Source organism: Martes martes, assembly GCF_963455335.1.
Source record: "Martes martes genome assembly, chromosome: 7".
NCBI classification, from domain to species: domain Eukaryota; kingdom Metazoa; phylum Chordata; class Mammalia; order Carnivora; family Mustelidae; genus Martes; species Martes martes.
The window spans coordinates 98,049,193-98,066,005 of NC_137894.1; the positions used below are offsets into that span (position 1 = coordinate 98,049,193).

Genomic DNA, 16,813 nt, shown 5'->3' on the forward strand with positions numbered 1-16,813 from the left:
CTCATTATAAGCAATTCCAGGGCAAAAATCATATCGAGTACTTCTTTTATGTCAACTTCAAAGTTCGATAAAGATTTGCAGGTTTTTTTCAATAAAGGAAAAAAAAAGAATAGCCTTTGCTGACACATGAATACTTAGTTATACTAGAAATAAGTTTAATGTCTTGAAGTTCCTGAATTTCTAGTCTAGGCAAGCTAACAAATCCAAGTCTCTGGACACCGTGCCCTGCTGGGCTGAGAAGCACGAACTTGCCATAAATTAAGAAGAAGCCATTGGTAAAATAGCGACGAGTTCATGATGTCTTTTCTAGAATAAAAATGTCGGATGTATATAGTCCAATGGAGGCGATGTGGTCCTTTCTGAGTCTTAACTTTGAAGAATTTTCTGAGCCAAACTTTTATCTGCAGGAAGCCCTCCATTGATTTAGGCAGTAAGAGAAGTAAGAGAAGGTCAAATTCATATTTCACATTCACAAGTCAGACCTTCTTGGGTTATCTTAGAGTGATTTGAAACAGCAGAAGCATGAGCTGTAACTAGCCTTAATCCAGAAATGAGAAGTAGAGAAAGGGGAAGTGGAGTGAGTATTGAAGCTCCAGAAATGATTGACCACTGTCTTTGTCCCTGTGTAGAAGTGAAGGTGAGTGGCCCAGAAATGGCCCTCACCACAAGCAAGTTTCGCAGTATGCTGGACCAAGTTATCTCCACTGCCAAGAGCAGGCTACAGGGTCAGAACAGCTGGGCATGTGTGCCAGGCCAACCACGAGTACGCCTGGGAGTGGGCATAGTGTTTGCTTTGAATTGGCCAGCCCAGTGGAAAATCAAGAAGTGTGAAAACAATACCCCTGTGGATCCCTGAGTCCACTGAGCTTGATATGATAGGGAATCCAAAGGCAAAGGTGAAGGGACCTGTTCTGGTATAAATTGATTGCCTGACCAAAGAAAAGCATTGTATTTTCTTTCTTATTTGGAAATACTGGTAAAATACTCGCAAAGTGCTCTTACTGAAAATGCTTTCTCTCCATACTTATTTTCACAAACCCCACGCAGATGTGCCTTTCAGGTACTTCTTTACAGTTCTCAAATTTTCCCACATATTATTTAGTAATCAAAAAATAAATAAATTGTCAAATAAACAGACCACATCATTACATTAGGAAGTAGATTTTGTAATGCAAAAAATATATATAATAATAATAATAATAATGCCTGACCTTAGGCAAACAATACTTGGGTCAAAATAAACATTACTGCTGTTTAGAATATTTAGTTGTATGTCTGATATAATTATCACCTTCTATTCAATAGAATTTATTCTAAACCATGAAATTTCCTTTTTTACTTGTCACTGTGTTGATCCAATTGCATCTTCTTTATCTGCAAATTTCTATAAAAAGCAATATAGAAAATACAATGACTATATCCTTGGGATAATGATGTTTACTCTACCTAAAAGTTACTACGAATTATAATGATAGAGGACTTTCTGTTTCCTCTCTTGATTGCTTCATCTTTCTCTCCACAGCCTTTACATCCAGTTTTTTCTCATGAAGTCTCTTCTGGTTGAAAACGTACGGAATTTCATCAGGTAAGAAGTACTAAATGTGAAACTGAAAAGCTTGTTTCAAAAGAACCCAAGTTTAGAAAATCCAAAGATATGTTGACACTGGACAAATATCTAGAATGTAGACTGGGAAAGGTCCAACAGGATCTCCAGTTGTTTTGGTGGTTCTGAAAGTGTGGTCCCCAGACCAACAAACAGCATCAGTACCACCTGGGAACTTGCCAGCAATGCAAATTCTCTGACCCTTCCTTGTGCTTTAACAAACTTTCCAAGTGATTCTGACACACACACAAGTCTGACAATCGCTGCTTTAGACAGGCTTTGTGGACGCAGGAACATAAAATATCTCCTCTGGATTGAAGAAATTTGGTGATTTGACATCTCATCCTTTCTTTTCTCCACTGATTTTTTTTCCTGCTTCCTGCAGGTTCATCCATTCATTAGTCATTTAGCAAGCTCAAGTTTGCATCACAAAATCATACTGCATTAAAAACCTGTAATTACTGTCTTTATGACAATTTAAATGCTATCTAATATGGGACTCCATCAAAAGTAGGTATGCAGTAGAAGTTGTCAACTAATTAACTGATTTAAATCCCTTTTTAGCCTTTGGAAGGAATGCTTCTGTAGTCACGCTAGACACACCTATAAAAGGGTGCCCAACTTCTAAAGATGGTTGCCTTTTAGACCTAATATCTGTAGGACATTCTCTTTACAAGTTAATATTTTCATGTGGGTTGGAAGTGTTGTATTGTCACCTCTGAAGTCATTCACAAAGGATTGTGTTGTCCGAAAGGAGCTCGTGTTCTCTTGTAGTGTTTAGGATATGTTGGAGGTCTGTACAGTAGTCATTACCTCCAATTCCAGAAGCCAGTCTTAATAGCTTTCCCAGCAGCCATTTCACCTCCAACCTTAATATAATTTGCTGTAACCCTATGAATACCTATGAATCGTCTGCTAAACCTATGAATTATATTGTCATTCTGAAATGATTGCTAAATGCTGCCCCCCAAATGCCCTTGCTTAAGACACCCCTCCTTTGCAAAGATATACATGATTTCTTCTCAATAGCATGCCTATTTCATGAGCAAATAGGTATTACAGTCTCTAGGACTGTTTCATCATTTGTAAAATGGTATTGTTGTAAGAAATAATGAAGATAATCCAGGTGCACTTCACACAGTGCCTACCTCAGTAAATATAATCTATAATCAAAAATAATTATATCAATAGAATTATAAATTCAAGAATGTCACATTAGACCTCATCCCATTAAAAACAAGCACGTAAGGAACAGATCAAGTGTCTTTCCTTTGCATGATTCCTACCCTACTACATTATATTTGCCATGGAGATTTGCTATTGTCAGCTCTCTGCTCTCTTAGTTCCTTGGCCATGGCTAGAACTCCAACGTGGAGCCAGGGAAAATTAAGAACATGGTAAAGTATAGAAATCCCTCCCCCAGACCCACCTGTAGGGCTAGGAGAGCACCAATAGTATCTGAGATTAGTTCCTCTAATACCCATCAGCCCTTAATGCAAAATCCAGAAGGCCAGCTGGGTGACCCAAGGGCAGGCATCAGAAGGTCAGAGGATTGGAAGAGTACCCTGAAAGGTGATTGACCTCCCTAACCTCTAATCAACTCACAAAGCATTGCATATATCCAATTTTTAAAGATTTTGGCAGAAAGAAATTTCCCTGATTTTTCATACAGATACAGATATAAGCAGAAAACAGCTAGCTATATACAATTATGAAGTCTCATTTGGGCCCAAGTTTAAATATGTCTTAGTATCTGCTGCAAAGTTCCAGTTCCATCAATGACAAATGACCGCAGAGATGACTTTGGCTAGAGAAAGGGATGCAGAGATAGGAAAGGGGATTCTTAGAAGAGAGATATGTAAAATATTAGGATTAAATAAAAGTCCAATAAACAAGACATTGTTGACTTTGAATTAGTGACGTAGAAAAATGAGAAACATCTGGAATCTGTACTTATTTTGCTGGTCTGAAACACAGTTTTGAGGTCCTTTTTTAAAATGTTTACTTTGTAAAGGCTTATTTAAAACAAATGTCTAAGGTGGTTGAGAAGACAATGTAGTTGAATTCAGAACCCCAAGGCCTTAAAGGGAGCTCTTTAATGTCAAAGAGTTTTTAACTTTCCCTCAACTAAGCTGAATGCTGTCTCCTCGAAGGAGTCCTTTTGTTCCATTTCAATACAAAGTTGGAGTCAAAGGCTTACAGAGCTATCTGAAATTTAATAGTAAATTTTAGGAGAGAGAAAGAGGACTCATTTTTTTTTCATATTTTTAAGTTATTTTGTGTGATTCTTCAATAGCCAGCCCTCCTCCACAAAAAATCATCATCACCATCATTATCATCTAATAGAGGTGGATCTACCTAGACTTTGGCCCTTACTTTTATTATGGACACAGCCGAGAATTACAAATGATGTCATTTCCCTTTGTTATTTCTGAGAAAGATTAGTTCTATGAATAAGGTTCTAGCCAAGACAGACTAGGCAATGCCTGGTGGGTTTATGGGTTTCTTAAATCCTATTGTGTTCTCCATTGGTGCTTCCACACGCCCTTGCTGGGGCTCAGGACTGGTCACTCTCTAGAAGGAGAGCAGGTGTTACAGGCCAATGAGGTGACCCAGGGTGTTGGGATTCTGAGGGAACCACCCCTCGGAATTATTTCATGCCTGTGGCACAGACTCCTCTGCCTGTATCAGACAAGGGAGAAGGAGAGAGGGAGGCGATGCGGAAAAGACATCTTGGGGTGAAATAAGTATTCTCTCCTCCATCATCAATTTCCTACTCTTCTTAAATACTTTAAAAGAAAGCAAATATTGTGAGAAGCCAGATCTCAGGGAAGCCATGGAATGGAATTATATATCAGGCATAAACCGTATTTGTGACATTCATGTTGGCATACTAAATTCCCAGGATTCTACTGCTGAATCAGTCTCATGCTGATCTTTTGTATTCAAGTGATGACACTGAAGAAACTCCCCATGTCTTGTGTTTTTTTTTACTCCCATGTTATTAAATTCAGGACTGCGGACCACTTTACCTTACAGGAGGCAAGGTGGAGGACAGATGACCACTTGCCAAGACTGTCATTCTCAAAAAGAACCAAAGAATCTCCATTTATAGTTCAGGCCCCAGACCTGGTTGTCTTTCACACTGAGTAGCCTGATTCTAGAATAACAATTAGGCATACTTTGGAGGGGAGAAAGGGTGGGGGAGATAAGGTTGTTTTCTATGAGGTATTCCCAGCATCCCACAATAGTTAGTTATTGTTAAATTCATCATCTTCTCCCACCTATTTTTTATTTTCTGATTGGAGCATTTCTTTGGATAATAGTTTCCAGAGAATTAATAACCACTATGTGACTTCATGCTTTCTTTTATTTATGCAAAAGCTACCTTTGATCAATTTTTGAGGATGGTCCTTGTTGTGTTTTCCCTGCCCTACCCTTTGTGGTTTTGTAAACAGCTGTCCTTTCTGCCTTAAGCCTTCATCTTTTCACACTGAAAGGTATAATAATTCTTCCTCATGCTTGGCCTTTCTAGTTCCCTTTTCTGGACTGGGCAGTTAATTGTCCCAAAGAATTCCAAGCATAGAAAAGTGTATGTGCAAAAACAGAATATAAATATTCACAGAATCTTTAAAACTACCCTAGAAAAAATGTGTATTTTTAGATCTATACGGGTTTTTTATTACTAAAATAAAATGTAAACCTGTTGCTTTATGCCGTTTGGATTTTTTTCATCACACTATGAAGCCTCTTAAAGAAACTCTTTTGAAGTCTAGAGAGATAATACCCACCAGTCACTCAAAAGGGCTACCAGGAACACTTCAATTAATTCTTCTTTATTGCTGAGAACAGCTTAAATTTAATTTTAAGGTCCAGAGTCAATCTAAAGAAAAAATTTAGAGGAAAAGAATTAAGGCCAATTATCTATTGACTTGAAATAATTTTCTAAAAGACAGGCTATGAATATAAAGACAGCTTTGTCTGCACTCCTTGTGCATCAGGTCTTTGTTCTTGCATCAGCTAAGGGAGCCCACCTGGCTTTGACTTCCTCCCACAGATGCTCCTTTGCTGAGGGGCATGGAATTTCCCTTTGGTGACCTCCCAATGCTGACTATCCTTCATGGACTTGCTGAGCTCCCATCAAACTGTTTCTATGTTCATGAGATTTTACAGAACTTTAAGTGTTCTGGTCACAAAATGTTTGCTTTGTGAAACTTTCAGACATTTGCTTTCCCCCTTCATCACAATGGCAGGAATACAGAACTTTCACATGACTTTTTAATGGGATTCAGCTGTACTTTGGAATTGCTATGTCTCTGCCTCATCTTTCATTTGCAGATGGCTGGAACTCAACTCTTCCCTTCCCTTCTCTTCTCTTCTCTGTCTCTATCTCTGTGTGTCTCTGTCTCAACCAGCAAGAACTCATGGACATGAACTGTGTCTTTGTGAACATGAACCTATCAGTAGGTATTCCCAAAATGTCACCTATTTCAGTCAGTTTCTCATATAGTCACACATTGTTTAAGAAAGTAGATGTACAATGGAGATCCCTGTCCGCACCAGGCAGTTGGCAAAAATAAGTGTGACCATAAGCCAAAGCAAGTCCACGTTGAACCCTATGGTCAACAGTGGGGAAAGGGGCAGCCAGCATATGAGAAATAAAGGGAAGTCAAAAATAATTCAAAGATCAGGGCAAGCTTGGTGCTCAAGACCCAGGAGAATTGTCCATAGGAAGGGTTTCTGACACCAGGGCCCAGAGAGTCTGCAGAAACCACAGGGACAAAGCATGAGGAAATACAAGGCAAGCTTATGTGCTGGCATCAAAGGAGACATTCTGATCATTTCCTGCTTCTAAATTTCTCCACATTCCTGTAGGGTTGACAGTAAGCCCAGCATAGATGGGAACAGGGAACTAAGATGAGGGACACAGGCACAAAGAATCTGATGTATCTTTTAGCAGTGACATAAAGAAAGAAGAGTTCTTTCACAGCATACATATGAACATTAAATATAATGTAGTTGGCCAAGGCCATTCACACTGACTGAAAATTCCTCTGTCTTCTTGCCTTACACATGCCTATCTCATCTCTTCTTTTGAAGCAGAATATTTTTTAAAATTTTTTATCCTATGAAATTCACCATATGACATCCTTCTGTGACAGAACTTCTTTCTGTGGTCTCCAATAAGTAAGCATCACCCAACACATCAACACATTTCTCTATGCCGAAACTCATGAACCCCATCTTTTTTTTTTTGGCCCTTAGCATATTGTCTCTTGGCCCAGTTCTCAGAGTTTCCATGTCCCATCATCTGCAAAATCGTCCCTGTCTTCAGAGCCTTAAGAGTACAGATCAGTGCACACCAGGGACAGCAATCTCCCAATAATGAATTAGTTACTCTGACTATCTTGTTTGGTGTGTTTTGTACATGTTGTATGGAAAACAGGTCCTTGTCTTGATTCCATCTCTCACTGGCATGAACCTCAGGCAATCTCTTCCTTCCCCTAAGCTGGTCCTGCCTAGTCCAGTGAATTGTTGTAAGAATCATGAAATAATGGAAAGGAGAGGATTGTAAATTTTAAAATACTACAGAAGGTATTGTTATAATAAAATATGGATCGTTGGCTCACATTGGAGTGGGGATCCTTTAATCATTCTTCTGGCTTATTTGTGTAACCTCTGGTGAAATAGTAATAATTGTTGCTAAGTGGTGTAAGTTTCAGCATATCTTTTATTTTTTCTGTGTCTTTCTCAGGGCAGTCATATCTACCGTGAACTGATACTTCTCTAAAGGGATGGGGTGGAAAGGCATGTAACTAAAAGGGACTGGGGGCCTCTGGTTAATGAGCCATCTTAGATAGGATTCATTTTAGCTACCCCAACCCAGAAAATGATGACAGCAATAATAATATTATAAAATCATACAGCCAAAAACTTAGCACTGCGTTTCTTATCATTTGACATTTCCATTCAACCATGTTTGATCTCTCATAGCTACCACCATCATGAACATCAAGTTTTACCGAGGACCTCTAGTTCATTAAATTTCAGCACATATTTTTTGCCCATCATATATGTGCCACGCCCTATGCTAAGTATGCAACAGTGAGTAATTTATAGAGTCTTCCTTAAGAAACTCACATACACATAAACACACTCATAAATCCGTAAATATTATTCAATGTGAACATTGCTGTAGGGGAGATATATTCAAAGTGCTTGGGAGTACAGAACATGAAGTAACTCAGCCAACTCTGTATGGGAAATTGGAGAGGAGGTCCACGTGAGCTGGGCCTTCAAGGATGAACAGAACTTGGTCAGAGAATGAAGAACCAACTGGTTCAAATCCCGACTCTGCCACTTTCCAACTGCCAAACTTGGCTAATTATTTATCTTTTGCTTTGGTTGTCTTACTTCTATAATATGATATTGTCTGATACTAATTGAGTCTACTGTGAGAGTTCTCATGAGCAGAAATGAGTTAAGGCACATATAGTACTCAGAACAGGTCCTGTCATGTAGTCATTCAATATGCAGTAGTCGTTATTATTGTTAATATTATTCTTCGCCAAGTCAACAAGTGGGAAGGAGATTCTTGGAACTCTTAGAGACCTGGTCTCTGAATTTAAGAGACATCTGTTGTCATCATTATCATTATTAAAAACAATAAAGCTAAAATGTATGTGCCAGGAACTCAACACCTTATATGTGTAGCTTGACCTATTTCTCATAGCAGTCCTGAAGGTCAAAAAATTTATGCAGAGATATCAGTAATGCTACAAAGGATATGAACTAAGTGAAAAACAAGTGGCACAGGGTAGACGGAAGAGGATTACAACTGGAAGGATATTATAACCTAAAGTGAAGAGGCAGAAGTCAAAGGTGGGCTTTACAAAGTAAATAGCAGGCTTAAGCCAAATGAGCTTGTAGACATGGCTTTTTGGTTGTTTTCATTTTCACTTTTTGTATTTTTAGTTTTTGTTTTTGTTTCTCGGCATGTTCATTGCCAGTCGTGCCCTCTCCAATCTACTCCAGTTCCCAGCACTGATCTCATACACGGGTCTGAAAACATTTCAGTATTGAAGTTGGTGACACATGGACAAGGATCTAGAACCTAACATTGGCAACTGCTTGCATGTGTTGAACAATGTTTTCATGCCAGGCTCTGTGCTTGGTACTTTCAGACACATGATCCATGTAACATCCTGAATAAAGCTATGATGGTCCCCAATTTACAGATAAGATAACTTGAGAGAGGCTAAACCTTTAAAGGACAAGTCAGAGGCATCGAAGCAGGGCAATCCATGGAGGGCTTGAGACTCATTGGACTGGAAGAGAGGATCCATGCACGGGGGTCATATGAGTGCAGGTGGAAGAGGTTGGAGGATCTTGTCAGGCTGAGGAATTGGAACATGGCGGCAAGAAGCTAATAAATGATAGGCTTCCTTTTCTTCTTTACAGCTTTATGAAACTCACCCACAGCAAACATGTGGGCTGCTGCTAGGTTTGCTCTAAAGTGGGATAGGTGCTGGGAAGGGCTGAAGATGTTCATATTTGCCGAATGCTCTACCACAAGCAGGGACAGTCCTTTAGCTCTCAGGACAACAAAAGGGAGGAAGGACTGTCCAACAAATATTCCCAGTGGAGTTTTCTTCATATGTATTATGTCATTTTTAAGAAAATGGCCACTCAGTTCCCATCCCTGGCTTCTAGTCCTTGAGATCTGGGTAATATTTAAGTCTTACAAAGCAGAGTACTCTCAAAATCAAGAACAAGTTCCTTAACCTTTGATGTAAGAAGTTCTTCATGGCATTGCTCCTGTTTACTTCTTCATGCTCACCTTGCTCCACTCCCACGATGCACCCCAGCCATTCTATTGTTCCCAGAAAGCACCAGCTTTTTTCCAAAACACTTCATCAGACCACACTACCCCCACCCTCCTTAATGCTTTGCCCTTACTTCTGGGATACAGCTTCTCACTGAGAACATGCTTTTGGTCTGCAGTAGACTGTAAGCTCCATGAAGGTAGGGAGTCCCTTGTTCTCTACTGATTGCCTGCATCTGACACATCCCAGCACATGGTCAGGACTCCATAACAAGTTGCCAAATGAATGAGTAAAAAATTAAATGAGAATAAGTGTTCTGATCCCTTGTTTCTTATTGCTGGACTCCGGTCTTTAACTTGCCAGTGAGTTTTCTCTCTCTAACTGTCTGTCTGACCCTAGATGCCTCCAACACCAGCTTGCTCATTGATTTCCATGTCCCTTTCCAGATCTTACAGATTTCCCACCCTACTTACAGTCTGACTTGTGCACACACTCCCCACCACCAAAAACAACAAAACTTGTTTTCTTTCTCTTTTCTGGTGCTCATCTTTTGCCAAAAACCATCATTCTGTTGCTGTTAGCCATGAAATGTTTTGAGTCTCACGGTTCTCATTTTCTTCTCAAATCCAACAATTATGTTTGAACAGACTCATCTGGAAAAAAGAGATGGGGAGGGCTGCCTACACAACATATTTATTCTCTAGCATTGTTGTCAGCAGTTCTTGGAGTAGAGGGGAAGTGTGTGTACATGTAGTGTGTGTGTCTATTTGTGAGAGATTGACCCACAGCTTGGGATGGTCTGGCTAACTCTCGTGGAATAAACAACCTGAGAAAAACGTTGATATCTGCCTGCTCATTGGAAAGGGGAAGGCCCTAGATGGGCAGTCCCAGTTCTAGGGGCTCAGGAGGAATTCTGCCTAGCAGGCCAAACCTGGTAGTCCAGTACTGACAATAATAATAATTTTAGAAGCCGGATTGCTAATACCTATGAGAACTCCCTATGTTCCAATCACTGTGCTAAGCACCTTACACAGATTATTTCCATTATTTCTTACATCAGCCGTAGATGGTGGGTGCTCTTATTACTCCTGTTTTGCAACTAGGGAAACTGAGGCCCAGAGAAACAAAGTAGCTTGCACAAGATCACACACTGAGTGGTGGAGCCGGGATTAGAACCCAAGCATTCCAGCCTCAGAACTCCATCCAGTATGGAATGGTTCCAAGCAGGTGCCCTTTAATCACTGAGTTAGACTGTGGAAGCAACACACATACAAAACACGCATTTGTTTTTACAATATAACTCTCACAACTGGGGAAAGTGGAAGAATTGTTTGGTCTTCAGGAACAGGTAAAGAGGTTAGTTAAAAGCATCTTCCAGCATATTGTATTTCTCAGCATGTTTATAAATGTGTAATTGTATTCCATTATGCATAGATGGAGTTCAAGGGAACACGGGGCTGCCACCCATTGTACCGCATGCAAAGGGTGTGCCCTGGAATTGTGCAGTGCACAGACTGCTCAGCCACACATGACAGCTCCAAAAGGCATGCTTCTTTATACCCATAAATTAGTAGAGGGGTCAAATGGAGATGTAGTGATGCAGCTTGACCTAGTGTGGCCTTCAAAGACTAAATAAAAGACAATGCAGAGCAATAACCTGTCCCTTATGGTAGAATAGAAAGATGTATTTCCCAGTGTGACTGCAGAGAGACTCTTCATTCTCCTCTGCCACCACCCCTTCCCATGCAACTCTGTCAGTGTCACTTACCACTGTTCCCTGCACATACATCCTCCCATACTTCCCAGACTGTATAAATGTTTCTCCCTCCTCCTCAACCTTTCCCCATCTTTCTCTACCTATTACCTCCTTCTTCAAGATGTAGACATCCATCCATCCATCCATCCATTCATTCAACAAACATTTGTGGAGCACCTACCATATCCTAGGCCTTGAAGTAGATGCAGGGTGACAAAGATGAGTAAAGCATTCCTTAACCTCAAGTCACTCACAGCCTAGAGGGAGATTAAACAAAGTGAGTCCTCTCCAGGAAGTTTTATAACCATTCTTTCTCTCTCTCTCTCTCTCTCTCTCTCTTTCTTTCCCCCCAGCTAGAGGAATTCTCATTGTTTGGAAACATTTACTGTGCATTTCCATATGGGCTAAGTAACAATTTGAAACACTTAGAGAAGAACAAATACATTATAGAAAAAGACAATATTTTAAAAGCTATAAATCAATAAGTTTATATATCTGTATTTTTTCTTCCTTTCTTCATTTGGTGAGGAGGCAATAAAATGTTAAGTTAAAGTTCAGTTGATTTTCTCTAGGTACTTGCCAAATTCTTGACATCACATTCTACTGTGTTTTTGAGATTCAGAGAGTCTACCCAATGCTTGTGAAAAGTTCAGTTGAGAAAAAGAAACATGTACATCATTCTAGCCTGGAAATGACTTTTTTTTTTTTCCCTTAAGCGTGTGAAGTTTGAGCCAGACAGCTATATGTAGTATGAAAATAATTTAATCCCCAGAGACATAAAGTAGCAGATTATTTTATGGGAACCCTAGCAGGTGAAAGACTTTTTAAAAAGTCCCTTGTTATGAATATGAAGCCTCAGCTGGCCACACGTGTTCCATTTGAGACAGGAAAGCTCATCTTAGTAGACTATAAGCTCCTCTACAGCAGGAACTGTGTCTTACTCACTTGCCTAGCCCAAGCACCCAGCATAGATAGGGCTCAGTAAATATTTGTGAATATGTTATTCTACTGATCAAAGTGGAAGCCTTTTTCATTCTCGGATGGCCTGTCATATTCCCTAATGTTCTGGAGAAAGGGGCATTAGAGTTAATGTTTGGGGTTTGGGGGAGGGCAGGAGAATTGTAGGGTTTTTCTGTTTGTTTTTGAGATATGTCAGAAATCAGTAAAGACCAGGATGAAATCAATAACCTTGTCCATCAGGGCAGCTTGATGGAGACCCACTGACCATCCCACTTGATGAGTAGATCCATTAGGTAATCTGATCTTCCCTGTGGTGAGCAAAGGAATTAATTGTATTCCTACCTCTAGTGCACGTATGACTTTGAGGTTTTGCTATATTTTCACCTCAGACATTGTAACCAGCCTGTTCTAAGGCTCTAGGCCTCACATGTCTTCCAAAGGCTGTACAAAAGCATTAAGACACAACAAGCCTTCCCACCGTCCCATACTGCTGCCACGGTACACCTTGGTCTGTATCCCCTGTGAGACTGATTCACAAACAGGAAGTGCCCTAAGAAGCATGAAAAAACAATTGTCTGAAAAACAATCTGTATGTCATCTCACCTTCAGTGGAATGTGGAATTGGATGTCACAACTCTCTTCCTGTCCGACTTGGCACTGGCATTTGATTTTACTTGGTAATGAGAAATGTAACAAAAGTATGAGGAATTTTCCTTCCAGAACACTTCTTAAGGAAGCTTGGTGGCTTTACAGGAAATCTGTATTGCTTAGCACTCATGAAATGCCCCATTATTGAGAAGCTTCAAGGCCAAATCAACACATTTCATCTGGACATATTTAGAACTCACAATAAAACAAAAGTAAAAAGATGAGTTGGTGAAATAAGGACATTTTTATCCTTTTATTCCTCACCTGTTTTTCACTTTCTCTCCTATCCTGTAATAACTTCTCAACATAGTGACCCTCATACACATTTTGGAGGATTTTCATACTCTTATGTATTGAATTATATATCATTAGTAAATCCATTACAAATTCTCATTCTCATTAGAGTTTGGCTGCAAAGATTCAGAAAGAAACCAAAACATTAAGGAGAAGACAGTGGCTGCAGCAGCAGGGTCTTGCTTCTGTTGGTTTCCATCATGAATGTCTTTATTTGCCAAACAAAATGCTCAAGTTGTGGTGTAGGTCCGCTGCCTGCCTTCAGGTGTTTGTTTGGAAGAAGATGTGTGGTGGCTGTGCTCTGAGTTCCCTCCCCACCCAGAGAACCAATCCTCTAGGTTTTACCCCACCGTCCATCCACTGGGACAGGTAGACCTTATGCATCAACTCTGTGCTAATATTCTTTTCACAACTTGGTGATAGTCAGGCCCTTATCGATCTGAAACAGACTCCTCAAGTTGAAATGTAGACATTTAGTAGTAAAAGGAAACCGTTTTTTAAAGAAATATGTTGTTGGAGCCCCAGGGTGGCTAAGTCGTTTGAGCATCTGACTCTGGGTGTCAGCTCAGGTCATGATCTCAGGGTCATGGGCTCCAGCCCTGCATCGAGCTCTGCACTGGGTGTCAGTCTGCTTGGGATTCTCCCTCTCCCTCTGCCCTTAGCCTGCCTCTCTCCCCTTCTGTTAAAAAAGAAAAAGAAAAAGAAATATGTTGTCGAAAATAAGAGCTATAGTTTCTTAATTCCTGTGTATGCAGTGTTGTGGTTTTCCAAGCTTTTGGTTCATCCCAATGAATAAATGTGATTCTTCTTCCCGAATAGCTGAAGAAATATATTATCCATCATTAGATGTCTCCTATGAACCAACTCTTCCTTAACATTGAAAAGGCCCATCGATATAGAACTAATATTAGATTGATTTTTGTTCTCATTTTGTTTTTCCTCATCTAGCATCCTCCTACAGAACAAGTAATGGTGTGATATGCACCCTTAGAAACTAAATAAACTGTTACATGGTACATGAAAGAAGTCTAGTGTATTTGGGCTCTTTCCTCCAGAATTAGATAAAATTTGTCTTTATACCCACTTCTTCCTTGTTCTCCTCTGTTGAGGCTGGATGGTAATTCATTCATTTTTTCTACTCATTTACTTAATTCATATGTTCATTAAAAGCATTTATTAAGAACCAATTGTTTGCCAAGACATGAAAAAAAAAATAGAAAATAGTGAAGATCCTTGCTATTTGCTTGGGGAGACAATATCTACATGCATGAAACAATTTAGTGCTAAGAGTTATTTAAAGTGTGTGAAATTTAGTTGTAATAATAATAGATGATATTACATAGCATTTACTACGTGCCAGAAACTCTCTATGTGTCTTACATATATGAATGCTCACAACAGTCTTACCAAGTAGCCCCTTTTATGATCCCATTTTCCATGTGGTGAAACTGAAACACAGAGAGACTAACTAACTAGCAGCTGGTAAAGAGCAGAGCCAGGCTTTGAATCCAGGCAGGCTGGCTCTTGGGTCCAGGCTCTTTGGCTAAGGCCTACTATCATATATCTATTCTGTATAGAATTAAAATGTTGCAGCCTGAGGTCACTCGGGGAAGAAGTCAGGGAAGATAGAGTTCTTGAGTAGAACCTTGGTGATGGTGTAAAGTGTAGATTGTGAAGAGGGAGGACATGGACTTTCTTTCTTTCTTTCTTTTTTTTAAAGATCTGCTTATTTATTTTGGGAAAGAGAGACAGAGAGAGCATGCAGGGGAGGCAGAAGGGGAGTGTGGAGGAGGGGCAGGGGGAGAGGGAAAGAGAGAATCCCAAGTACACTCCCCGCTCAGGGCAGAGCCTAACCTGAACTCAATCCCAGGACCCTGAGACCATGACCTGGGTCAAAACTAAGAGCGAGACGTTCAACCCACTGAGCTCCCCCGGCGCCACAGGACTTGGACTTTCTGAGAAGCAAGGATAGCAGGAAGAAAAGCTGGGACTTTGAGATGAATACGCGATGATAGGAGGAATGACTAGCTTGCAAAATGGTGTGAGAAAACTTTTTTATAAGGCTTTGAGCACCCAGCTTGAGAGTTCAAACAGAATCCATAGGCAAGTGTAAAAGCAAAGACCTGACTCATTCACGCACTGCTATAATGACAGCCCTGAGTGGGACCTCGGAGAGCTTCAATTCCAACTTCTCCCTTGGTAATTACAGGAATCCAAAGATCCGGAGGGTTGAAGTGACTCCCAATGTCACTTACCTGGTGGCAGAGCTAAGAAGAGCAGAGCTGTCCTGATTCATCATTTAATGCCACTTCTGATGTTTCAGGCCTTTCTGGAAGGTTCACCTGGCAGAGAGGCATGTAGTTCAGCCTAGAAGGGAGAGACAAAGGCTGGGTGACTATGGGGCATTATCGCAAAATCCAGATGAAGCATGAGAGGCCTGGGCTCCATGGACAAGGTAAACTTTCCAAAAAAGGATTGAGAGAATTTGATTGGATGACCCCAGGGTGATCCCAATTTGGCATAGCTTTGACAGAAATGGGGAAAGTGGACAAAGGTGCCATGTGGGCAGAGAGAGCATCAGCTTGGGTTTAGTACTATGAGAGAGAGGTGGCTTGTACCTCGTGGCACCTGCTGGAACCAGGTGATCCAGTTCCATGAAGCTGTTGCCTCCCTCACCCATGTGGGAGAAAGTTCTGGTCTACCTCTGATGCAGGGCTAAGGGGGTTTAAAAGCAAAGGCCTGAGAGGCAGCAGGACATAGATGCACATGCAGGCTTTACATTTCCTAGCTATGCACCACTATCTTGCTTGTTATAAGTTTTAAAGCTTGAAAGCCTTTGCAGAGCATCTTACCTGACACATAGTAAGTGCTCAGTAAACTCTTATTATTACTGTTGTCGTTATTGTCGGCTGCTATGACAGCATCATCCTCCAAGCTCCAAGAGGTGTTCTTATGTCATTAAGGAGATGACTATAAAGCAACCCAGTTATGAGTATACCTAATGTTTAAAAACAGTGGAGAGATTTTATGTTAGCTTTTTTTTTTTTTGGCTTCAATAACTCAACCAAGTTGTTGCTGGTGATGACAGGCAATGTACAACTTTAGAAGCCATCAGCACAAGGCAGCAGCCAAACCATAATCTCATTGTTTTTACTGCATCTGAAATGTTGGCTCCACAGGCTGGAGGTGCCAATGGCAGGGCCACTAGCCAAGAATTTCAGTTATCTCTGTTGGCCAGAGCAACTCAGCACCATGAGCCACTGAGCTATTGCAGAAAGAGACTCTTCACTACCGTAAGGTCCCAAGTCAATATGGCGATGGGACTGTCTGCCTTTTTACCATATTCTTTATAAAAATATCACAGGCCATGCAGCAGTTTTAGGCTTTTTTTCTTTGATAGCTCTCAGAGGTACACAGATAAGCTAGACATGACAAGTCACTGCTGGCTTCCTCTGACATTGAATTTGAAAAGGAGAGCGAGGTGACTTCTCTAGCAACACAGAGGAGGGGAAAGAGACACCCCCAGATCTCTAAGGGGTTCTGTGCAAATGACACCAGATTCACGACTGTGCCTGCCCATAAAGGTAACCCTGAGGGTCCTTCTGCCCAGTCTTAACGGCAGTGGTATTCTTATTCCTCCTCTGGGCATTCATCAGAAAACGGCGGGGCTTAGCTTTGCGGCAAGATAGGAATTAACTCCCCTGGTCCCCAGTAGTCAAGGGCTCT

The 16,813-nt window shown here is 40.6% G+C and overlaps 1 long non-coding RNA gene across 1 annotated transcript in view; it reads left to right on the forward strand.

Moving 5' to 3' along the window:
- Positions 1-16,813, forward strand: part of LOC308346417 — a 157,349-nt gene that overhangs the window by 78,453 nt on the left and 62,083 nt on the right. The window contains exon 2 of the long non-coding RNA XR_013967178.1: positions 1,523-1,585. This is a non-coding gene — a long non-coding RNA (uncharacterized lncRNA). The remainder of the gene's footprint in view (positions 1-1,522; positions 1,586-16,813) is intronic.